Here is a 25,924-nt window from a genome sequence, read left to right on the forward strand (position 1 = left end):
TTATGGAACTGCTTCACTTTGCTACCTCCCATGCTGGACTTGGTTAAGAGATAAACTGAGGCATTTTTAGAATTTTAAGAGTTTATTTGAGCAAAAATTGATTCAAATCGGGCATCGCCAAACCAGAAGTGGTTAGGACTGTTCTGCCAACAGGAGCAGCCAGGGGAAATACTTATATAAAGTGTAGAAACAAAGAAAGGACATTATTTCGTTGCTATAGCTTAAAACCTAGTTGGCTGTTTGTGACTGGTTGTCCTTAGTTTTCAATTTCATAACTTTGAGGCATTTACAGGCTCACGTTTTGGTTTGCTTAGGTAGGCCGCCAAGCATTTGAACCACCTCGGTCTGATGGCCTCTGTTCAGCTAACTTGCCAACTTACAACTTTCAGAAAATGAGGCCATGATTTTGCTTTCTTACAGATCTTCAAAGCACCTAACACAGGGTTTTATCCACAATAGGTGCTCAGCAAACTTTTGCTGAAGAAAGAAGTGCATCAAAGTGTTTTTAAGTCCAGAAAATAGAACCATATGTTATTTTTCTAGCAGTAACCAGAGGCTAATGCGAAACCTAAACCTTAGTTTCATACCTGACCGTGATCCCAGTGTACACTCGTCTATGACAGGGAAATTGTGTTTTCCAAAAGATGGATTTATCCCACCCTTTACTGCCTTAATGAGCTTCATAATAAACGTTTGACTAAGTCCTGCAACGGAGTAGCTATATGACCTTGGATTAGATGGGGCCCCTTTGGGATACAGTTTCCTTATTTGCCAAATTAGAGAATTGGATTAACTAATCTCTACTGTCTCTTTCAGCTTGAAAACTCCAATGATTTTTTTTTTTTTAGAGCACTCCTTTTTTGCCCTGATTAAAATAGGAGGGATGGATATAACTCCGTGTTTCAGTATCAATGCAATCCCCAGGGAAGATAAAGAAAAATAAATGTCTAAATTTACCAGCAGTTTCAGCCATTCACAGAAGCAAGCAGTAATCTCAATCATAAAATATAGGTGTAAACCTGACTTCTCTGTAGACTTATCTGGGCAAAGTTTTTATTTTAAAATATATGAGTATAATGACAAGACTTTGAAGGTCAAGGAGATTCTGGGTTGGTTGTCTACTGATTCATCGTACATCATTTCCTCAAGAGACGTTTCTACATGCATTATGGTGGTAACTTGGGGAAAATCCAGACTGTGGTAAGAATGGTAACATACATACTAGGGCATTGTTGAAGATTAGAACCAAAACTTAAGTTTGGATTCATTTTGATGGGGTTTCTTTTCTTTTTTTCCCCCTTGGAGGCAGGTGTGGGGGAGGGTTGAGGAAAGAAGTGTTGTGTGATTGCTGTTAGTTTTGTTTTTAACTGAACCTAATCTGAATGCCTCTTGTTTGTAACCGAACACTATTTAATATTCACTGTACACCGTCTGCAAACAATGCACAAGGCAGAGAGACCTTGCTCTTTTGGAACTCAGAGAGAATTCAGGGAGGAGAGGAGGGGATAGGATCTACATTATGTAAATAAAATGATCTCTAATGAAAACATTTTCCTTGAGGCATGAACAAGTGTTCTAACTACCAATTTTTGATGCAGCAATCAATCGTTTGGCAGTCCTGAGACCCACTGGCATAACAACCTTGTAAAGACGCTGGATTCAGTGATCAGACATCTAGAAGCTGAAGCTGAACAATAATGAATGTCAACTACAGTTTTATATATATATATAGTTACAAGAAGTGGAGGACAGCATTAGGAATAAAGGCAGTGGAAATCCAAGGACTGTATGCGATGTCAGAGGGGTAGTAGATTGGGGGAGAGGGGCTATCACTTTGTGAGGGATATAAATGATAAATGTGTAACTATTACATTGTTTTGTACACACGAAACTAATAAAAAATGTTTAAAAATAAAATAAAATAAAAAATCATAATCAGAAAAAAAAAAAAAACGACTGCTGGATTCAGGATGTAAGAACTCCTCCTTCCTTTCCTCAGCCTCGCAGGACTGACTGCAAGCTGTGCCCCTAAACCCTCTTCACAAGGGGCCCCGCCCCTACTGTATGGGCATCTAGACACAGCCAGAAGACAGGGCCTCCTTATTCTGCCCATTTACTTCACTTTCTATATTTTATCAGAAAGAACAAGAGCTTTTCTTTTTGCCTTCTTTCTCAACACAGTCCCTGATGGTCAAATATTGCTTGTGTATGTACCTTGTCAAAATCTTTAGGGATTATCATTATTATCAGGCACAATGTTAATGGGCTGTCATCATTGGCTGAAGTTGACTTATTCTAGACGCTTTGTTTACTCAGCTAACAAAAAGGCAGCTTGGAATTAAAAAAGGAAACGTGCCAAGCAATTAATCCATAACTTGGTTGGAATGCGTTGGGGATTTTCTAACATTTCTTTTATTGAATTTTTGTTTAAGTGCAGTATCCTTTTTTCCTCTGAAATTTCATTCTGGAGTGTTTTATTACATGCCATTTCTGCAGGAGGCACATTGAACCATTGGGACCTTCTGGGTAAATACCACGTGTTTTAAAATATTTATCAATAATGAGGCGACTTGCTCACACTTTCCTTGAAAATGCCAGGCTGTGAAGCCAATTCACTGCACAAGTTTTAAAAAGATATCAAAACGCTCATGCCATAAACATTTTTGTTACAAGGTACTTTTCTTTTGAACAGCATACCAAAATGATGATCAAAAAATATTTCTGCAATTAGAAGGATGAAATGTAGATAAATCTATAAGCATAGGAATAAATATAAATATAGAATTCTTTAAATGTTAAACTAACAGACGATATGAAAATCTCTTTATAGAGAAATAGTAGTAGCCATCTCTTTAGCGCATAGCCTCGTTGCACTCCTTAATTTTCTTGAGACTGTCAACTCTCTCTTTTGGCTTGGTTGATCGATTGCCAAAACATATGAATCTGTCCTTAACCAGCTGCACACAAAAAAGTCTCACTGCATGATTTTTCCAGAGACTATTACCTTGAACGCTTTGCTGTCCAAAGAGTTACATCAAAAACTTGGTTGTGAAAAACAATATTCATTGCATTTATTGTCTGAAGAGTGTACATATGTATTCTATCGATTTCGCTAGATAGTCTAAATTTGCCCTTCGTTCAAACCAAACCATCAGCAAACTGCATACTTGGGTGGCATTGATTTATATCCTAAAGTAGTTTTTATTGAATTTTGCTTTGGCATTGTACCAAAGTTTGCTTTGATGGTACAAATAGAATCGTCAATGAAAACAATGGAACAGTGGAACAATAGAGCAAAACACCGCTGTATTTATTGTATTCATTGAGGTTGGTGTTAAGGACGTTATATTACCATATCACACTGTGTTCTTTCAGGTCTCAGAAATACTGTACTTCTGGTCAACTTTCTTGTTTTGTGTTTTGTATTTTTTAAACTTAGGAACACTATGTCACTTTTAACTGACCCTGTTCCTTCTCAGCTTTGAATGTTAGGATGTTCAGAGTCCAAAAATGTGGCTCAATTCTCAGAGACACACAAGGTGTATTATAAACACGTCATGGATTTTGTATACTACTTCTCCCCTTAGACTTATTTTACTTCGTTTTCATAATCTCCTGTTACCCTGATGTTCTCATTTATTTATCTTTGTATTTTTATGTCACCTTTCATGTATTGTTCTTAGACATCCTAAACCATTTTAGGGGCAAGATAGATTTACATCAGTCCGTAACACTGGACCTATGACAGGCCAGAACCAGATATGCTATAGGCCTAATGACTCAGTAAAAACTAGAACAGAGGAGAAAAAAGAAGTCCAAGAATTAAAATACAAAGTAATAGAATGAACTCTGAGGACTGACAGAAACCATTTCTCAGTCTGAGGCTTAAACTGTTTAGAGCCTAAGGCTCTGTCCACGTGATCACTGTCTCCTTCTGGGGGCTGCAAAGAACAGTGGACTCCAAGAGCATGTCCAGGACAACCTAGAGTGGCAGGGTGTGGCCGGGGGAGCGGGAAAGACTCCTATATACCTGCATCCACTTACTTGAATCCTGATCTTGCTTATGTCCTCTGTACTGCTTATTTGCTGGTTCAGAAGTCAATCAAACTGAAAGCAACCTAAAGTCCCAATCCTCATCCTTTCCGCTCTAGCATAGAGCCTGCAGCAGATATTACCAGTGCCCCACTCAGGTCCCTCAGCCACTCACTATCCTAAAACATGCCACATGACCCCACTGTAGCACCTGCAACTGCCTGAGGGTTTCCTCTCAGGATAAACCTGGGCCTGGCCAGATCCTGGAAACCTTCTTTATTCTTCTACAACTCACAAAACCATGTTTGATGATAATAGCTATCATTTTATTCACAAATATTCTTCTCATGTTTTTATATTTCAAATAGAATATCTTTCATATTTACTATAAAAGTAGAGCATGCTTATTATGAAGAATTTCATAAGATGGCAAAAATTATAAAATATAATCTATCACAGACATGATCATTTTTAATATTTTGGTGTACAGCTAACATTTTTTCTCTTTGTATACAAATTTACATGTCGTTTTTATGACTTACCTATTCATTTTATTTTATTTTATTTTATTTCTCAAACCACTTTATTGATATGAAGATGGATTTTTACTTTCTATACAAATAGCTTCATAACGTATCTTTTTACTTTATGGACATCTTTTCATGTGATTAAGATAAATTTACCTAAGTGTTGCAATGGCGGCATGGTATTCCATTGTTTGGATAGAAAATAATATTTTAAATCAATTTCTTATTGATAGTCATTTGGGTTTATATTTCTTGCCACTAAAGTTATTCTTTGTTTCATATATTTTATTATTTTCATAGGAAAAATTTTGTAATTAAATTCAGATGAAAGAGTACTTTTGCCTGATTGTCATTCAGAATGACTGTACAATTTACATTCCCAAAACAGAGTAGATAATTTTCTACTTTTCTTCATCTTGTAAGATATAATATCTCAACATTTTATGATATTTCAACATTTTATTTCATATTTCTTCATTAATTTGGGGGAGACATTAGTGTAAATTTTTGTGCAAATTTCCCATTTTTATTCCCTTCCCCATTTTCTTATTGTAGTGTTCACCTTTTTCTTACTGATTTGACAGACTTCAGTATTAGGTTAGTGCAAAAGTAACTGCAGTTTAAAAGGTTGAAAAATTGCAAAAACCTCAATTACTTTTGCACCAACCTAATATAATGTAAAGATAAAGTTCCTTTTAACATGTGTGTTTCAAATATATTTCTTATCCTGTCCTTTTTATGTATAAATGATATTTTTAATCATATAAGATTTTGTTGCTTGTATTTTAGTTTTGTTTTGTCTTGATTTTACGTGGTCTAACTTATCCTTTTTTTTTTTTTTTTTTTAATGATTTCTATCCTGGGTATCATGTGTAAGAGGCTTTTCTACCTCAATAGTACAAAAATATTATCTTAAATTTTATTCTAGTTATTTTATGGTTTAATTTTTTTAATTGAAAATCAGTTTTACTATAACCAAAATTTAATTTAGGCAAAATATGTGAACTAGAAATTTAACCTTTGTAATATCATTTAATTTTAACAAGCTTAAATTTTTGTAATTTTAATAATTTAATAATTAGCCCAGTATTGTCATGTCAATTACTAAAAGTATTATTTCCCCATTAATTTGAAACACCATCTTTATGATAGGAGAGCTTTTATACATAATTCTGTCTGTTTCTGATCTATGTATTATGTTTTATTAAACACAGATATTAACGGCTTTATTCCTGACTCCACTTTCAATTCATCTTAAAATCATCCACTACACTCAAATTATTGCGTTAACTTTTGAAGAATATTGGGTCAGCTGTAGAATTCTCACTTCTCATCTGTTACATGCCTTTCTTTTGATAAAACAAGTTCAGTACATTGTGCTCGCTTTTGTAGCACATCTACTAAAATTGGAACGATACGGGGATTGGCATGGCCCCTGCACAAGGATGGCGCGCAAATTTGGGCAGCGTTCCATATACGCGTATTCTAGAAGACACTATCTAAAATGTTTTTGGCTTTTATTTTTGAAAAATAAACAAAAAATACTTCGACTTTTAAAAAAAGAAGTTTAGCACCATATCCTCTTAGTTTTAAGGAGGCAAATATGAGGTATCCCCTATCAAGTTCAAGTAAAGGTGTCAAATCACAATGGTTTTGATCAAATATAATAGAGTCGTTATTTTCCAGGCCTTTCCTTGCTTGCTTTACAACTGTTTCTTATAGCTGAACTTTTTCGTTTGGTGTTTCTTTCCCTCATTTTTCCTACTCATCTATCTGTGCCTATAGCCATCCACCACCTCCCACGTGCCTCTACATTCTCATTACTTTCCTCTTTTCCTGTATATTTTCCCCTCCACCACTCCTCTTCCACAACCAGAGCACACAGCCCTTGTTAAAAGCAAACAGTGAAAGAGACATTTAGAAAAGATGCAGACTCACTTCACAGACATCAGGAGCGGACAGAACCTTAGGAATTGCTTTGTTCTGGTCTCCCATTTTATCAATGAGAACTCGGAGTTCCAGCGATTACAAAATCCCACTTACTCTGACCTAGTAAGTACTAGAAGCCAGGTCTCCTTGCTCTCCAACCAGGACTCTGAGTCCCACTCCCCACCGTCCCCCCACTGAGAAGTAGGACGATTAGAATTACCATTCCTGGAAACAAGCTTTGCCCAAGCCCTCTGTAAGCAAGAACTTAACGTCTCTTTAATTCGGTCTTTAAATGCCAATATGTACATAGAGTCAACACATTACTGTATTTAAGAAGCTAGGATTCTTCCACGAGATTACCTTCACACAGTCAACTTTGTGACTCTTCTTTTGGACAGAAGAAACAGTAAGGCTAGCCCTTAAACCAGAGAGCTAGAGACCGACCCTCATGTAACTGCAGGATATCCTTACAGTAACATTTGTGAACATTTATGGAACACTTATGTGTCAGGTGCATGACATGCATTATCTCATTCGATTCTCCCAACAGCCCTGTGTAGCTGGGTCCCATTAACTTCATTTCACAAGAGGGAAGGGACGGCTCCAGGAGGTGTAGAAACCTGCCCCAGATCCCATGAGGAGAGAGCAGCAGAGCTGGCCTTTGTTCCCAGGCAGCAGGACTGCTAACCACTCCCTACAATCAGAGACCTGACAGGATGATCATGATCAAGCCACCAAGCTTTGGCGTCAGCCTGCCTGAGTCCTCATCTCAATTTTACTACTTACTAAGCGACTTACTTACTACTTTACTACTTACTAAACATTGGTACATGTCTCAATCTTGTTCAACCCCAGGTCCCCCTTCTGTAAAGGGGGATAATAAATATCCCTCCCTCAGATGATTGTCATGAGAATTAAATAAGGAAGCAAAGCTCTTAGTGCCTGCCATGCAATGGGAAAATATGGGCCATATGGGAGAGTCGTTTTGAATACTTGAATGCTACTAGTCCAAGAGCAGCAAGAAGCCCACAAGAGCCCACCAACGCACCACTGGTTTTCAAGCCCATTCAGTAGGTGGGAGTCGTTTTCTCACTGTAGCAAGCACCGGACTGAATTCAAAATGACCTGCCATGAAGCCACAGTCCCACATATACTGCTGGGAGAATGGAGAGTGTCAGGATTTAGCACAGCTGTGCAGTCCACGGCAGTTTGGCTGGTTGTGATGGTAGATGTGGCATCTTGAAGGAGAACTCAGGTGAAACCCAAGCACAACAAAGCACTGGTTGTGCCCTAAGCAAAAATCATTTTTTTCTGACTTACAGTCTCTGCAGAGGAAAAGAAAAGTTGTAAGCTGGATCTCCTGGAGGAGGCCTCCGAGCCCTTCTGGTACTGAGACCAACTCAGAAGGAGTCTTTAGGCCAATCGCTACAATTTTCTGATCTGTCTGTTGTTGATTGCCCAGGTAGTTTGAATTTGCATCATTAATGCTCCCCAAGATACATTGTCATCTTAGAATGCAGAAAGAAGAAATCATACATGTGCATTCTAACAATACAATCATGGAAGCAATTTATTTTGAACATTACTTTGGAATGAGGTCTTTATGCAACCAGAGATTTAATAAATACATGGATATGAGACTGCATTTTTCACTTAGGTTCATCAAACACGGAGAGCTTTCCCGTTATGGAGAGAGGGAGTTTGGAGTCAGGCTGAGGTTTTTCTTGCAGAGATTAAAAAGACAGATGGCAAGGTGCTGTGCTCAGGGAAAAGGCTTTTATAATCAAAAATTGGAATTTATTCCTCAATCTGCCATTTAGGTTCAGCCTCTATACACAGGGTCAACTGAATGCTACCAAAAGATTCCATTATTTCAATTTCCTGTGGACCATCAAGCCAACATTACCAATTCTGTGGGTCTCAGGGTAGACATACTTCAGGAAATTAAAATATCTGCTTTGATGGTGTCTAATTTCACCGTGTAGACGTATGTATATGGGCATATATGTATGGTCAATAAATGGCTCTTCCAGCACAATGTTGATAGCTCCTATTGATTTAGTCCCCGAGCTTTCTATACATCACTATGTCTAACCACCTGGACAGCCCTATGGGGTATGTCATTCAGATGGTGGCTCCTCACTTGTCCACTCCTGCTGCTCTGTTTTAGCCCTAAGGCAATCTGGACACAAATCCAGCTCTTGCCCTGGTTTCCACAAAATATCCGATCATATCAAGGATTCTACAGTTTTATTTTTGTACTTGCTTAAAGATCATGGGATCTTGGCAAGGAATTACAACCCACAATATTGTCATTTATAAAACCCAGGGAGGTTGACGTGCCCTCTTCCTGAGTTGACAGAATGTTCTAAGGATTCATTTGCTATGATTAACAGAAATAATATGAGATCCTCCGAAAATGTGACTTATTATTTGAAGATCACCATTTCCATTTTAAGGAACGCATGCATTCGTGAAGCTAAATCATGAAGAGAATTCCCCCCTCGGAGGTGCATTTTGTAGTTCCAATGATGAGCTCATTGAGTACCCCTGTATACCAGGCACTGTGGATCTGGAGAAACAGTCCCACCCACAAGAACGTAAAAATCTGGTTGGGGAGATACCATAACTACGCCCCAAATGTTCGGGGTTTAAACAACAATAAAACAAATGTGTCACAAGGTGGGACATGTGGATGTGCTAAAAGAGCATGTACCAGAGCTGAAAACTCATAAGAGGGGGGATTTTTTCTGAAGAAATGAGTCAGCACAGGCTTGGAGGTAGGTGGTGTTAGGAGGGGCAAAGAGAAGGGCAGGAGGGGAGGCAGCCCACCTGGACAGACAATGGGTCAAGCAAACCTGCTGTTCTTCTCAGAGATCAGGAAAGACCAGAAAAATGGAGACATCTGGGAACCTTGGCAGAGCCAAGGAAAAATATACCAGTAGAGTCATCATTCGTGCTCCTCCCAGGTCTTCCAGAGTCAAAGATCCTGATACCTATGCAAATTCACTGATGTGTCTGAGGTATGTTATCACAGGGTATCTCGTCCCGACTCTCTCACCCTCGGTCTCCTCTGCTCAGCTGTGCTCCTTGGGAAATGTTTCAGTGATGACAAGGAGGCTGGAGGAGGTTTCCTCTGGCCAGAATGAGTTCAAGTTTATAAAGAGGTTTGAAAAATGACCGTATTACATGATCACAAAATCGGTCAGTCAAAAAAAATGTATCTTGGGAAAAGACTGCGTGCCAAACTCCTAAAATAACATTGAAAAGCACCTTAATACGTTAATATATGTTTCAGATTCTGTAATGAGAAGTGGAAAGAATTGTGCCTTCTCCACAAGAGGTCAACTCATCTCAAGAAAGAAAAAAGATATTTAAGATGCTAGTTGTGGGCTGAATTGTGCCCCCCCTAAAAAAAAGTTGAAGTCCTAAGCCCCTTACCTTAGTCTGTTTGGGGTCCTATAACAGAATACCACAGACTGGATGGCTTATAAACAGAAATGTATTCCTCCTAGTTTTGGAGGCTAAGTCCAAGATCAAGGCGCCCACAGATTTGGTGTCTGGTGAGAGCCAACTCCCCAATTCTTGATGCTGTCTTCTCACTGTGTCCTCACATGGTGGAAGAGGCAAGAAAACTCTCTGGGGTCTCTCTCATAGGGCACTAAGGCCACTCCTGAGGGCTCTACCCTCATGACCTAATCACCTCCTAAAGACCTCACCTCCTAAAAGCATCCTCACCTTGGAGATTAGGTTCCAACATATGAATTTGGGTAGACACAAGTGTTCAGTCTATATCATACCTCAGTACTCCAGAATTTGATCTGATTTGGAAGTAGGGTGTTTGCAGAGGTAATAAAATTAACATGAGGTCATAAAGGGGGGCTTTCATCCAATATGACGTGTGACATTTTAAAAAAGGAGACATTTGGGCACAGAGACAGACATGGACAGAGAGAAAATGATGCAAAAACTCACAAGGAGGAAATGGCCGTGTAACTGGAGTGATGCATCTACAAGCCAAAACCCACCGGAGGCTACCAGAAGCTAGGAGGGAGGCCTGGAACAGATCCTTCCCTGGTGCTTCACAAGGAGCACGGCCCTGTCAACACCTCGATTTCTGACTTCCAGTCTCCAGAACTGTGAGACAATAAATGGCTGTTGTTCTAAGCCACCCCGTGTGTGGTACTTTGTTACAGCAGCCCTAGGAAACTAATACAGCACTTTTTAAAATCCCTTCTGAAATCATTTATACATGGTAAAGGAGAGTGAGTGAAAATGCATGCGTCAATCTTTAGCCATTTTAATGCTTTAATGGACTTTTTGGGAAATAGTCCGATACTCAAAGATGCCATTTTTTGCATCTCTGGGTTAAATTCCACTCTTGTTCCCAACTGCAGGGAACGTTTCTTTTTTTTCTTTTTTCTTTTTTTTTTTTTTTTGTACCCTCCTATTACTGTTTAGAGAAAAAAAAAGAGTTCTTCTGTAAGTCATTATACTCTGAATATATTTAGTATCAGCCTGATTACTGAATATAAAGATCTGGTTACCATCACATCTAATCCACCAGAACTGAATTATATCTACTTGGAAGTAGGGTCTTTTTCCTCCATTTTCCTCCATGTCTTTTTCCTCCATTTCCTCCCATTTCCCTCATTTAACCACCTTTGACTACTTTCCAGTTTCTAGCACATGCTGCTGAAGCTTCAGCTATTTTCCTTAGATTATATAATTTTTCAGAAAATTCAGCAGTTGATCTCTTAACAATGTATTCATTTTTTCTCAAAGAACAGTATTATTTTCCATCTCTAAGAAAGTGAGCTTTATAATATTTCCTCCCCAATTTAAAAGGAAGCATTAGCCAGCTTGCATTGAATATTTAAAAAAAAAAAAAAAAAATACCCTGAATGCTACTTTGATTCTCACTGGAGTGAAGTATTTTCTCCATGTAACCAGAAATAGTGATAGAAAATCTTTTCCTTTCGCACAATATTTGAGTATAATTGGTAAAAGCCTTCAATTATGGAGAAAGTCTTATAAGAACTAGTCTTTCAACAAAAACTCTAATCTGTTTGGATTTATATGACTCTATCAGCTGAAGCCTTTCTGTTTAGTTAATAATATTAAATAGTATTTTTTTTATAGTTTGCATATATATATAATATCTCCAGCCACTTCCCTGTTCGTCTCCAGCCATTTCCCTATTCACCATAAAATTTAACTGTAGTAACACTTTGCACCTCAGTGCTGTTTTATATAAATATTACAACACTAGCAAATTACAACAGTACTCTACAAATTGAGTCGAAGATTGTTCATCAACATAGGAGAACAGATGAGATAAATTAGCTTAAATAATTGGGCATTATAAAAAATGAATTATTAAATCCAAAATTATCTTTAAGATAAATCTTTCCCTTTTTCATAATTAATAAAGAGAGCTGACTTTGAATAGTGCATAGCAGATAATCTATAACCTCTAAGACACTCAATTTGAAGGAACTGGGATGAGAATTATTGGACAAATCATAGCACTGAGTCTTGATTCTTACACTAATTTCCTATAAGTTCATGCAAAAGTAACCTATCTTTCTTCACTTTCATTCCGTCTATCAAAGAAAATAATATTATCTACCTAATAGGATCCTTAAGATGATCCAATAATATAAACGTGCCCAAATATAATCCTGTTGATTTCCCAGGCTTTACAAGAACCAATGTTTGTACACACACAAATCAAATTTGTGATGCAAATTACTTATGAGGTCTACACACCTAGTATATACAGAACATACTCGTGTATATCAATACATTTGCAATAAAACTGTAGCATATTAATCCAACCTTCTCACCAATGCAGGAAAAGTCCCTAAAAACCCTGCAAAGATGATCACCATGCCATGGCACAAATACTTAAAGTGTTGGGGAGCTCACTGCCTCACAGGGAGACACCCATTCTGTGTTAGAACAGATCCAATTATGAGGAAGTTATTATTGCTGCACCCATTTAATTTCTCATGTTCCACATCTGTGTTTTAGTGCTATAAAGAAGAGGTCGACGTTTCTTCTACATAACAGCTCTTTGGTTATTTAAAGAGTAATACCCCTACACACACACACACACACACACACACACACACACACAGACACACACAGACACACACACACACACACACAGAGTAAACAGCAGATATTATTGGATCCTTGATGCAGAAGCTGATATAGTGATATAGGAGTTTTATATACATTTCTCTCAGATGAAAGAACTGAGGCTCAGAGAGGATAGGCAGCCTACCCAAGGTCACACAGCTAATAATAAAAGAGCCAAGATTCAAACCCAAATCTGCCAGACCTCATAGCTATTCTCTGAAAGCACCTTACTTCTAGATATTTCTTCTTTAGGCCAAACATTATTTAAGCCCAGTTCCTTTAGTCCTTTCTCATATGGAACATGTTCCAGAATTTTCCTCAATCCTGCTCCATTTACAGGACTCTCTGAATACCTCTGTTAAAATATGCCCGCCTCAACATGAACCATATATAATGATCAGTGCACATGTCAACAATTTCAGAAACTCTTACAGTACCTCCCTGGGAGATTTGCTCCCCAACTCTCCCCAAAGATAATTTCATACTTTCTTCTTTCTAAAACTGCCTAGACCTCTCAACTTGGGGCCATGCCTCATACTCCTCTGAGAAAAATAAATGCAAACCAACTGGATTTCCTTCAAGTCCCACCAGCAAAGGTAACAGCCCAACTGCAAAGTGTCCCTCTCCCAACCCTCCTGTCTCATCTCTGCCCCATCCCATGGCTGGAATGTGTGTCTCTGTCTTCACGTGGACTGCGCTCTTGGCATTTAATCTTCTTTCCCTGTACCATTGCTCTCCCTCAGTCTAATGGTTTATCCCCATCAGAACACAAATAACATCTAGCATCTCCCATTTAAAAAGAAGGAAGGAAGGAAGGAAGGAAGGAAGGAAGGAAGGAAGGAAGGAAGGAAGGAAGGAAGGAAGGAAGGAAGGAAGGAAGGAAGAAGGGAAGGAAGAAGGGAAGGAGAGAGGGGTGAAAAAGAAGCAGAGAGAGAGGAAGGGAGAGAGGGAGAGAGGGAAGGGAAGATCAGGTCAGGTGTCAACCCCGTTATTCCATTTCCCACATTTTAAAAGAGGTATCATTTCCTCCTGTCCTATCTGCCCATGCCTCACTCCAAGCAGCGTCAGTCCACAACACACCGTAAAAGTACTCCTATTTCTCCATTCTCATCTTCCAGCTTTTCTCCCTAGTTCGCTTTGCTCCAGTCACATGAGTCTTCTTCATGTCTCCCAAAAACGTGTGATACTTGTTGCCATGTTATAACTTCATCTCCTGATTCAGGTCTCAGCCTAAACATCATCTTCTCAAACAAGTTCCCCTCTCGTCCCAAACCCAGGCATATTCTATCAAAATTTTCCTATTTCATTTTCTTCATAGAATTTATTAGTCTCTGAAATTATACCTGTTTGTCTCTTTGTTTATTCTATATATCTGCACTAAAATGAGAGCTGGAATCTTAAAAACACCTGGCTGCTTAGTGCACACTCAGTAAATATTCATTGAATGAGTGAATAAAATCACCAAATTAACCAACGATATTGTATAACGCAACAGTTATCCTCACCATGACCATTGTTTTAAATTCAACAAAATCATTTTTTCAACCATTATTCATTTCAATAAATGTAAGTTAACTCTACACAAACTTATTAAGCATGTACTATATACAAGGTACTGCAATGGATGCTTTGTGTGACTTGAGAATAAAATATTACCACAGTCCCTGCCCCTGATGAAAATGGATAGGAAAAGAGATATCCAGAAATAGTGTGGATAGTCTTGAAAGTGTAACACTCATAGAATTTATAATTCTGAATGTTTTAAAGCTATGGGGAGGTGATGTGACAACTAAAATAAACAGGAGGCTGTTAGAAAGCTACAAAACTCTGCAGAATTTCTAAGGACATTGAGAGAAATTCCTCTTGGGGAAGAATCTGGGTAAACTCTTATAGCTAAACCTAAAAGAATACATTTGGGTTTTGACAACCACATATTCTAAGAGGAAGGAAAACACGAGGAAGATGCCTAGCCAAGGATAAAAGTACTCCCTGCAGGGCAGAGTATTTCTTAAGTCTTTCTCGGTGAGCACCAGTGGCCTGACCCCATTTAGGGTCTACAACAGCTTACAAGTCCATAATACTGCACAGAAGATTTCCATGTTCTAAATGTAATCCAGATCCTAGAGATGGTCACACGTGGTCCTATTTTGAGGTGGACTCAGGAAGGATCTTCTCACTCAGAAACACCAGGTTTGGATAAACACGCTCAGGCACATTCAAAGACAAATCTAAGGAAACATTTCGAAGAGTTAAAACCTCTGCGTTAATACCAGATGTTGTTGCTGTTAAAAAAGTAAACCAGTTTATGGAAGATTATTATTGAATGGCGACAATATCAGTGATTTGGGATAAGTGAGTCCAAAGCGATGTAGTATAGTTAATGTAATTACACATCCATTTCTTGTGATGTACGACCATGTGAAGCATTACTAATCCCCAAACAGATACCTGCCGGGAAAACTATCGAAAACAGCTGTTTGGTCCACAAGAAATGAACCAAGTGAATTCAAAGTACTGCGGGCATTCAGAGGATGGATTCCCAGCGTCAGACCCTGCCCCCTAAGCCCAGGATTTATAAGAAAGTAAAGAGGATTCCATCAAAAGGTCCATTTGTTTCAAGCATAAATCACCCTGCCAACTCATTTGTTATTGTAATAACCTCTCTCAGCATTTCCATTATTGGAGAGGACTTCTTTTCAAATGAAAAATGGCGTACCTGATTATTTGCATGGGACTTGGCGTCATACTCATTTTGGCTTCTTGTTTGAGGCAGTGAGAGGGCCAAGGAAAGGCCTTTACATCCTTGCACACGTATCAATTACAGTTAATAGATTTCATAGGTTTATTGCGTGTTGGGGAGTTAAAAAACAAGAATTTGTAATGATGGAAGCCATATCAGTCTTACTGGCATATCCAAGAAAGTGTCAAGACTTCAAGCACTAAAAATAGTGTAAACTATCTCAGAAACTGTTTACATTCAGCAAGGATAATTATGTGAGCCTATAACTCCTTCCCATCATATTAGAATATCTTAATAACCTATATTTTATTTATATCTTGTCGCTAAGTTTATTAGTGCTTATTATAGGATAGGCTTTTAATTTTATGTTTTACAAAACAATTTGAATAATCAGAATTACTTTTGCGAATCTTTTTCCACTTACAACAAGATGAGTGAATTATAAAAAGCCATTTTCTAAACATGCTAACAGGTGCAGGAAAGATTGACAGAGCAGTACAAGAAACGTATTCTTAATGTAGGCTTTCCAAGATTTTAAATGGAATTTCTTTAATGAGTGTGTATCACTTCCAACAGTCCCAGTTCACTACTTACAGGATGCTGAACATAAGATACATTAGTGTCTTTTAGTTAACAATAACCATAATCAGAGTTACATGCTATATAGATGTGTGTATAAAATGAAAACCCAGTAGAATCAGAGATGAGTTATCTTAAAAATATTTAAAAGAAACATTGGCAGAACATGCAAAGCAAGAGAAACTGACAATTTTGGATTATTGAAGGGAACTTCAAATTACAGGTGTTGATGAAAAATACATAATAAAACTAGCCCCAGGAAAGCAAAAGGAGGTAATGATTTTTAAGCTTTCCTTTTGTGCCTGTGACAATAGCCCTGTCTTAAGTGATTCATTTCAGTATTCCTAAGCATTTACTGTATGTGCTGAGCTTATAAAGAGGAATAATACACAAGGTACCACCAAGGAGAAGCTCCTTGTCCACAGGACGGTCATACATTATAAACCTGAATCAAGAACTTCCCTGGTCTCTCACGTTCATAACCCCTCTCTACTTGACTGGGATGTCCCTTAGATATTTTTAAAGACACTGTATATGAATCGCCAAAAATCTTTCTGAGTTTCCTTTACAGGCTTTCACTCTAAAAGGAATGTTACCTGAGTAAGATTTTCAGAACTGAACTCCGATGTGAGACCTCTAGGAAGTGAGTTGCCTTTAAGAAGTTCTGAACATAAATCGAATTACCAAGAATTCTATTCATTGAAAAACACATTATATTGCATCATGTCCTTTTCAAATAGAGTGAAACTTGCTTATATTAAATTTCTAGGAACCCGAGGAAAAAAATTTGATATAGGATGGAATTTGATATACTCAAGAAATATTACATGTGCGTGTAATAGACCTGGATTTCCAATTTGATTGCTATACACAGGGATTCAATATAGGTAGGTTCAATATTAGGGGGTTTCATTGAATTTGCGTTTGTGTTTTTCAGGACATATATGGTATGTGTTTCCTTGAGATAAAAATCAGATTGATTCCTGAGTCCAGGAAAGCTAAATATTCATGGGAACAGGAATTCTGGGAGGAATTTGACCAGCTGAAAGTAGTGTAGGCAATCTAGTTTTCACTTCATTCCACTTTAATATTAATTTAATTGACTGGAGTTTAGACTATTGAATTCTGGGATGGCATCTCTCTCTCTTTCCATAGCTCTATAATTCTCTGGACTATAATTTCTCTATCTCCTTCTTTCATTTAACATTTTAATATTCATCTGAACAGCTGTGTTCAAAAGAAAGGAATTACCGAAAGGTTTCAACATGTGAAGAATTTTTCTGTTCCTAAGAATGTTGCAAATCTTGGAAAACCATAAAAATAATGAAAAAGTAGTAACTGTTATAAAACTGAAATAAATCACAACATTAATGTTTATATAAAATGTACCACCCCTTAAATTATAGGCCTTAAAAATTATTATCATTTTTGCACATACTTTTATTGTTCCATTTGTGTTTTAATTCTGAACTTGAACAGTATCATTCTAAAAATTCACACTTGGGTGGAAGGGCCTAGGATTTATAAAAGTTTCCCTCCCCCATGGAAGACTCTAACACAAGGCAGGCCAGTGAATCAGTACTCTTTGCTGAGGGAATGAATGGGTGCACTAAGTATGTAAACTCTTTTTAGGAACTCTCAAGTACTTTGATAAACATGGTACTTTTACATGAAAGAACCAAAAGCTAAAATCATAAAGTTTGTCACCATACTCACTTCTAAATTCTGCTGATTTCACCCAATGTTCCCAAGTAAGCAAGTGTAATGAAATAAATAGAAACATTTGCTTTGAGTACCATAACAGATTGACTTCTCAACAGATGAGAAAATCCGAACTATTTCCTATTACAAACAAGACAGGTCAGACACACATACAAGATAATACTAATCTCTTTCACCTGAAATATTTTACATAGTGGCCTTAAAAGTCATTTTCATCAACAACAACAAAAATGTATATATTTAGCTGGCTAAGCTCTTTATACATGGGGTGTGGTAGGGACTCAGCAGTTTATAGAGGGAGCCGTTGCCTTCTTAGGCTCTATATACTTGTTTATTCCACAAAAGAATCTCTTCATGAGGGCAGCCAAATCAATTATTGACCTAAATGCCTGGTTATTTCACTGAAATGACAAAGTATCCTGTGCAAAACCATTGATCCAGTATCATCATATAACCCCAGCTTCAGATATATCAAAAGGAGGCAAAATTGACATATCTAAAGGAGATACCACTGAGTAAACATATGCAAGTAACAGAAATGCATTAAACAGTAGAATAAATAACTCAGAGTCAATGCAACCATTACACATTGGCTCCATGAAAAGCTCTCCTATAATCTCTCTCTCTCTCTCTCTCTCTCTCTCTCTCTCTCTCTCTCTCTCTCTCTCTGTCATTGTCCTCCAATTCTGTGGCCACTTGCTCACAAGGCTTTGTACATGGAGGACTCAGTTGCCTCCTGGCAGACAGGCTGTTCTCCGCAAAGGACATTGGGTTCAGGCTCCCTGCTGATAGGCTTCTCTCCTGCTCTTTACCATTTTACCTTCCAGACCAGATCAAAAGCTTGGGGGCCCTGTGGAGTGTAACATTCTCCAGAGAAGCCCCCACTTTGGAAGCCCCTTCCTCCACGGTGTTGATAACTCCAGTTTGGACCTTTCGAAGGAACTGAAAAGTCTGTCATTTGTCAAGCACACAGTCAGGCATGAATCCCACTTCGGGTTCGTTTCCTGCTTCTTTTAGGCAGGTATATAACTTTATAAAAGAATTTGTTTATAAATTCACATTCCTTCCCATGACCACAATGACGTTGACTTTTTCACAGACACCCCCGCCCCCAATATCACAGTAGCGGTTACCGAGCAGAGGCCCTTCAAGGAGCAGTAGTAATTCAGCATTTCTGAGTACAGATGCTCCTCAACTTACAGCGGGGTTACATCCCGGTAAACTCATCATAAGTTGAAAATACTTTCAGTGGAAAAATGCATGTAATACACCTACGCTACCGAACATCATAGCTTAGCCCCCCTTACACTCCGAATGCTTATGTGAGCCTCCAGTTGGGCCAAATCACCTCAGTGCCGCGGCTCAGCATCACAAGCGAACCTCGTGCTGTGTATCACTAGCCCAGGAAAAGATCGAAATTCAAAGTGTAGTTTCTACTGAATGCGTATCACTTTCACACCATAGCCAAGTTGGAATACTGTAAGTGGAACCATTGTACGGTCAGGGACCATCTGTACACAAATTAGACAGAGACTGTCCTGAAATTTCTGTAATCACTGCTATTAGTAACCCTTTCTTTTTTCCTCTCAGTATATGAAAATGTAAAGTAACTGCTTAAAATAACCTCAAAAATTATTTTCAAAGATCCGACAGCAATTCAGAAGTATAACTTCACTTCACGTTTTGCTATCAGGGCAAGTTTGATCATTCTTATGGATTCATTGATGGTCTCTTTATACCTGCTACTTAAACAACATTTCTTTAGCCTCGTTTGTGGTATTTAGAAATCATGAAAGGGCATTTTTGTAATGAGCCTGTGAGTTATTTCCTTCCAAACAGGCTAAATAAAAGTGGGAGAGGCAAAGCAGTCCCTTTGCAGACGAGCACACTGCCAGAAACCACCTTCCTCTTTTCCACGTGGTCCCCACTTTCCCTGGTAGCTGGCACAGACCCATCACAGCCTGGCACAAGGAGGTGCCCTGGTCAGAGGGTGTGTAGAAGCTGTAGCCCCCCCAGAAACTTAGGGCTCTATACCTTCAACCAAAGCCTCATATGCCAGTTTTAGATCTTGACCACCCCCAAGGCTTTAGTCTGGGCACCTCATTAAACTGACTCCAACTCTGCTTTGACCCCAGACTTTGGTCTTGACCCCTGCCATAACTGCCGCCAAACTCCTCACTGAATTCAGCAGCTTCCAGCCTCTCTCCCCTGGATCTTTCCTCCCTCTTCTTGGTACTCTCAGAGCCAGCCAACCACAGCAGTACAGAGCCCCAAACGAAATACACTAAAGTCCATTAAGAATCACCTAAAATGTCAACACAATTTGAAAGTGGGCTATTAACAGTGCATATGTGAAGTTGACAGCACTTGTGATACGCAGAAAAAACAACAATGAATACTAATGTCTTATATTTTTATAGCGCCTTAGACTTTTCAAAGTGCTGTCATAACACTGTTGAGATAGGCAGAAAGGGGTATTATTTTCCCATTTTGCACATGAAAACACTTGAGTTTGGAAGGGTTAAATGGATGAGGCAAAACAAAAAGTAAAACTCACTTCTAAGACCTACAAAGTAAACTGTTCTGATGCCCTATTGAAAGCTACTTGTAAAATCGTTAGGCTTCGGGAACTTGTTTTTAAAATGCTGTCAGTCTCTCCAAGGTGACAGTGGTTCACCAGTGTCAGCCATGAGGACCACTCATCATACAGGCACATTCCCAGGTTCTGCCCCAGCATACAGAAGTAGGAACTGGAGCAGGATTTGCATTTTAACTAGCACCCTAAGCAAGACAGGGTAGGTGAAGAGCCAGTCCCCACCAGAGCAGGCGTCTCCTTAGGAAGCACTACAGAGAAGCAAGGTCAGCATGAACTCTCCTTCCAAGGAGCAGCCAATGAGTCAGGATGGCACCGAGGTCCTACTCATCAACCTTTGAAGCCAAATAATGGGGGAGCTTCACCCATCAACAAGACCCTTTAGGGGTTAAGGGCCTGGACACTGGAAACAAACTGCGTAGGTTCAAACCCCAGTCCTTTCACTTACAAGTGACCAGGGGTAAGTCGCTTAACTTCTCTGTGCCTCAGGTTTCTCATCTATAAAATGGAGATAATACGCATAACTGGGTTATTTTACCTCATGGGATTGGGAGATTAAATGAGTTTATTGGAAGTAAAACAATCAGAACAGTGCCTAGCACAGAGTAATTATTGAATGAGTGTTGGATATTAATAAATGAAGGACTCCCTTATTGTACACCTTTGAAATGACACATGTGGCTAATAGCCAACACGGGAACTCAGGCTGATGAGATTTCTGGCACCAGGCAAAATATGCACACTTAAATATTTGCCATGGTAAGTATTTGATACATATTCACTGATTATAAAACGGGACAAAGTCCATTTTACCTGCATGGACAATTTAGAAATGAACTCGATGGAATCAAACATCTGTTGTTTGGTCCTACAGACCAACCCTATTCCCAAGGCCTTTGAAGAGTATCCTAAGAAGAGGCAAAGGATATTTTCTGAGTTTTTGTTTCATTTTGTTTCAATAAGCCTTCATGTAAATTCTAGCTGAGATCAGCATCATTAGCCTTTCTGGAGACAAAATAGGGGACTCCCCCTGCTGAGTTGTGATTGTCCTGTGCAAATATCCACTCCAGCAACCCTATCCACCCGTGCCCTCTGCTTTCCCTCTTCCTACGCCCTCCTCTGAGAGCAGGCCAGCAATCACAATCTGCTTCTGCTGTTTATATCTTCTTAATTCAACACCATCCCTTAGCCATTATAGAAAGCAACATAATAAGCAAGATTCTCTCGAGTTATTAATACTTTCCAATGAATAATTGAATTGCAGATCTACTATTTGACTACAAAGAAAAGTTGATAAATTTTGAGTGCTTCTCGACTTTAATGGACACATATGAGTATACCCCACAGTATTTTAGCATTCTACTATTTGAGAGAGAATAAAGAGAAGCTGTCACTCTGCACATGGTAAAAATGGCAGCCATTTGGAGCCACCCATGAAGATGTTAAGGCTGAGCTCTTGGAGAGCCATAGATATTTTCAGCATGGGCAGGAAAGAGCAAGTTTCCCTAAAAGAAAACACATTGACAACAAGGGAACAGGTTGCTTCCATTGTCAATGCCCTAACTACTTTCTTAAATTAGCTTTTTATGGGAACCCTTTCTGCATGCTTGATGACGCTCAGACCACCCAAGTTAATTTGATACAAATGTAATTTAAGAGATTCCATGTGTTTCTTAAAGAAGATTTGAGTATATGGGGTATGAGCGTTGTTTTTGTTTTTTTTTTTCTTTTTCTTTACTTGTTTTTTTAACTTGGTACAAGTTCTTTACCATATACACACTTTTTAAATGAGCATTTTCTGCTTAAGTATTACTTACAATCCAAGATAACACTTAAAATAAATGGATTATACAATTTCTATTAACAACAAATACAAATCAAGAAGTTGGTTCTCCCATTGAAGCATGCAGATGCCATAGGAGTAACAGATGAGAGAAGTTGATGAGTAGGTGATGTACTTAACTTTATATCTTGGCCCAGGAAAATAAAAATGAATTATTTTACAGAAGACTGAAAGCAGAGAAGGAATTTGAGTTGTTTAATCACAACTTCCTCTTTTCTTAAGGATGTGGCAACTGAAATAAGACCTCCAGTGCTGTATCCATGACTCTTTGACACTTTTTTGGTATTCCACAGAACATTTAAAAGTAATCAGAAATGCTGTAAGAGAAGAATTTGTGGAATGGTTTTGTTCAATTTATTTCTTTCCATCATATTTAATTGGCAGTTTCTTATTTTCTTACACATAATGTCAAACTCATAGCATACAAATTCACAGGGCTAAAATTAGTCTAGCTTTGGCTAAACATGTTACAAGTTGAGATTTGTTTCTATTAGGTTGGTGCAAAAATAATTGCGGTTTTTGCAATTATTTTTAACCTTGTAAACCGCAATTACTTTTGCACCAACCTAATACATCTTAAAGTATCCATAGAGAAAGTGGAGAATGCAGGCTTTGGAGTCAGACATTTCTAGGTTCAGATCACAGTTCTGCCACTGGTTCTCTGAACTTTGGGTTAACTTCTCTGTGGGTTAGTTTCTCCAGCTGAAAAAAATTGAAATAAGTCCATTATAAAAATTATATAAGGTAGACTCATAACCTTTGTGAAGGATTAAACACATGGTAAAAAAAAAAAATGGCGGTGATTCAGGTATGTGTTTTCTGCTTAGAGTTCTTGGATGCTCTGAGGGGTCCCAAGTGTGCCCAGCCCAGCCCCCAAGGCACCAATCACCCAGGTTGCAGATTTGTCCTCAATGTTCGGCTGAGAGTAAAAGGAAGTCAATCTCTCCACCAAGACAGATTACTCTATACTACTTTGACAAGGATGAGAGTGGAACAAATGATGATCCAAAGAAATGGTCAGGGGGGAAAAGACAAATCAGGAGTTTCATAGATTTATGCACCATAAAAAATATATATATATATATATATATATGTATGTATGTGTATATATATATATATGTATATATATACACACACACACACTCACATATATATATATATATATATACATATATATATATTTACAAAACTTTCCTATGCTTTACTCAAAGGAAAAAACTGATAGGAGGCCAAGTGTCAAATACGGAGCAGTCAGAAAAGGTGAGTCATAAAGCTGTCAAGAAATGACATCCTTTAGAAAAGCTCCGCTAAGGTTTCTTCAGACAGGTTAAGGAAAGGCAGGAATGAGTCCTTGGGGAAGAGAGATCTTAGGGCAAATCATCAGACAAAAGTTGAAGTGTGGCCATGGGCTTAGTACCTAAGCAAAATATGCTTCAGGAAAGGATTCTCTCTAATTCTTTAGATGGATTACATCATTTGAATGAGGCTTGAAAAACAATGCCACGAGAATGGTGAGAAAGAATATCTAAAACAGAAGAACAAAAAGTTTCTTTAGGAAAAGTAGCTACTACACCAGTCTGAAGCACAAGGGTGAAACCGTGTTTAGGACCAAGTCTGGAATACTCTAAACTTTGACCTTTCTTGACTGAATTCCACTCAAATAAAACCTGTTAACATTTGTAATGGTACATACGCAGAAGTGAATTCATTTGAAGATGTTATGGTTTTCATGTCTTATGTTTAAGACCTTAAGCTGTTTTGAATTCATTTGTGTGTATATCTATGAATATTATTCAACCTTAAAAAGAAGGAAATCCTACCATTTGCAACAACATGTATGAACCTGGAGGCCATTATGCTAAGTGAAATAAGCCAGACAGACAAACACAAAAACTGTATGTGAAACTTACACATGGAATCGGAAAAAGAGGAAAACTTACAAAAGACAGAGTAAAGTGGTGGTTGCCAAGGGCTAGTGGGTGGGGGAAATGATGAGATGTTAAACGGTACAAACTTTCAGTAAATAAAGTTCAATAAATAAATGAACAAAGTTCTGAAGATCTAACATAGAGCATGGTGACTATAGTTAATAATACTGTATTGTATACTTGAAATTTGCTAAGAGTAGATCATAAGCATTCAGTCAATGACCAAAACATCGTTCTGTGGTACGTACATGTATTACAATTTTATTTGTTAATTACACCTCAATAAAACTGGAAAAGCATTGTTAACCAAAAAAAAATTAAAGACACATGTAAAAAAAAGAGATTATGAAATAAAATAATGAAGTATCTACTATATTACCTTGCACATAATTCTACCCAATAAATGAGAACGTTATTATTTTTATTAAATAAATAAATATCTCAGCAGTCCAAAAATAATCTTCACTGATATAATTTTATTCCATCTCTATGACTCTGATCCCCATACAGCTATTTAACTCCATTCAATCATTAGCACAGAGGGTCATAAGCAATTCGATAGTTATTGTAATATTCTCTCATTTTTTAAGCTCTTAATACAAGTTCTTTTGCCTCTTATCACAGGTTCTGTTTTTCAATACTTTGATTTCCTTTCTGGATTTTGTCCTAAATTCTTTCTGTCCTCTCTCAGTGCTCTTTGCAAACCAATCAGCACTCTAATTCTACATTTTACGTCATATCCTGACGCTCTCTGTTACCTGAACTTTTGATCCCATCAAAGATACCATTTCCAATTTGTTTACTCCCTTCTCCTGTTCAGTTATCCATTCATGGTTCACTCTTGTTTTAATTCAATGGTTCTCAAACTTTTTGGTCTCAAGACGCCTTGACACTTTCTAAAACTTATTCAGGATGTGAATGAGTTTTATTTATTTATTTTGTTATGTGCGTTGTATCTATCAGCACTTATTGTTTTAGAAGTTAAAACTGAGAAATTTAAAAATATTTCTTTATTAATGCATTTTAAAGTAACAATCATAATCCTTTTACATGTTAATATAGCTTTATGAAAATGAACCATGCTTTTTAAAACAAAAGAAAAGTAGTACAGAGAGTGATGTTGTTTTACATTTTTTTGTATTTGGTTTAATGGAAGACATTGGGATTATAATATCTGCTTCTACATTCACTGTGTTGAGATATGTTGTATTGGTTGAGGTAAATTAAGAATATTCAGCCTCACACAGATTTACAGTTGGAAAATAAAGAAGTATTTATATAGCCTTTTCAGGTAATTTTGTATTTTCTTCTTTGACACTATGCAATGCGCAACAAGAGTAGTTTCTTAAAGGTCAGTTCCAATATGGAATGTGAAACCATATCAGTCAAATGTTTCTAATCTGTTACACTAAAATCAATTGGTCTATCTTACATATTAAATGGATCAAGGTCCCATGCATGAGTTTATATTATCAGCATTAGTCATTTGGAAAATATTGGTTCCCCAAGTTATATAGATCTTCCAAATGTTGACACATTTAATTATACAATATCAAAAAACTGCATTTGTTAATATCACCACCAATCTCATAACAAAAGTCTTTAAATATTGTGAAGCTGTCAAGTTCATGGTGGTGGATAGAAGTTTTCCAAAATTCTAATTTTCACTTGAAAGCTCAAATTTTTATCATAAAAAAAAATACTGTCAGTTGTTTCCCTTGAAGTGACAGGTTCACTTTTTTCATTTTTGAGAAAGTGTCTGCCAAACACACAAATATGAATAACTCTAGTTTTTCTGCCAGTCATTCTTTCAAGTAAAAAGTGTTCCGTGAAAAAATGGCTACATCAGTTCATAGCTCAAACAATCTCATGAGTGAGTACTTT

At 37.7% G+C, this 25,924-nt stretch overlaps 1 non-coding gene across 1 annotated transcript; it reads left to right on the forward strand.

The window, feature by feature from the left end:
- Positions 1-5,935: 5,935 nt before the first annotated feature.
- On the forward strand, positions 5,936-6,039 carry LOC117012016 (U6 spliceosomal RNA). Its single transcript, XR_004421095.1, has one exon. It is a non-coding gene; the product is annotated as a U6 spliceosomal RNA (small nuclear RNA).
- Positions 6,040-25,924: the final 19,885 nt, after the last annotated feature.

This window comes from Rhinolophus ferrumequinum, chromosome 19, assembly GCF_004115265.2.
Source record: "Rhinolophus ferrumequinum isolate MPI-CBG mRhiFer1 chromosome 19, mRhiFer1_v1.p, whole genome shotgun sequence".
In the NCBI taxonomy this organism is placed as follows: Eukaryota; Metazoa; Chordata; class Mammalia; order Chiroptera; family Rhinolophidae; genus Rhinolophus; species Rhinolophus ferrumequinum.